We start from the raw sequence: 1100 nt of genomic DNA on the forward strand, positions 1-1100 counted from the left end.
TGGTACTTGTGAATTTAACGAACCAGACGTAACTCAGCATTTGTTCGGCTTTGTCCGGCGCATGATGACGTCAACAGCCGGATAAAACCGAGCGTTCCCGATAAAATAAAAATAACGCTACAACAAAATAACTATACAATGAAATTGTAAAATGTAGAAACATCCAAAAATAAGTAAAAAGCAAAAACCTACCGTTCATTTATGTTTATTATTATTATTATTGTTTGAAATTGTTTTCTGTTTGCAAAATAAATACATATAAAACAAGTTTGTTTTTTTGTTAAATAATAAACTTTTTTTTGTCTGAACTGTTTTTTTTTTTTTTAATTTTTAACGTAAAAAAACATATTGTCTATGTCTTAAACACGTAAAAGTTAATATTTCTTTTTCAACTCTTTATGTCAAATAAATGGAAAAAGCCTTAAAAAAAAAAAAGGCAATAAAAAGCATTTTTGGGGAGTGGGGGGCAGGAACAAGGATTATTTGTATATTTTTTTTCGCCAGAAACAAGGACTTTTTTTTTTGTTTTTTGCCAGAAACAAGGATTTTTTTTTTGACTGGAATCCCTGCGAGATATATAGTTTTTTTTTTCTCAGGAGGATATATTTTCCTCAGACTTTTGGAGGGCTTCAGACGTAGAAGAGGTAGCGATTGTGATAGGAAGCTCCTCCTTATCAACCGGGTAGCTTTCGGCTATATGGGTTAATATGGAGTCAAAAGGCTGCCTACCAAACTTTTGCCTCCACATAAACTCAATAAGATATGTGGGTACTGGTAGCGGTTTTAGTTCCATGCTGAACACTATAAAAAAATTTAAAAAAAACAAAAAAAACTGAGTTCTCCCTCTCGCTACGCATGCGCAAAGAACATGTTTTAGTTGCCATAGTAACTAAACGATCATGAATTTTTATCGACTTTTTTTTTTTTTTTTTTATAAGTTTTACTGTTTATGAATATTGAAATAAATGAAATTACTGCACATTTATTAGTAATAATTTTATCGACTTTTTTTTTTTTTTTTTTTTTTTTTTTTTTTTTTTTTTTTTTAATAGCATGGCAACTAAAACATGTTCTTTGCGCATGCGTAGGGAGAGGTAGAA

The 1100-nt window shown here is 30.2% G+C and overlaps 1 protein-coding gene across 1 annotated transcript in view; it reads right to left on the reverse strand.

Moving 5' to 3' along the window:
• Window positions 1–1100, reverse strand: part of LOC145292891 (uncharacterized) — a 41205-nt gene that overhangs the window by 37019 nt on the left and 3086 nt on the right. The window lies entirely within an intron of this gene.

Source organism: Euprymna scolopes, chromosome 14, assembly GCF_053919585.1.
Source record: "Euprymna scolopes isolate OS-2025 chromosome 14, ASM5391958v1, whole genome shotgun sequence".
Lineage (NCBI taxonomy): Eukaryota > Metazoa > Mollusca > Cephalopoda > Sepiida > Sepiolidae > Euprymna > Euprymna scolopes.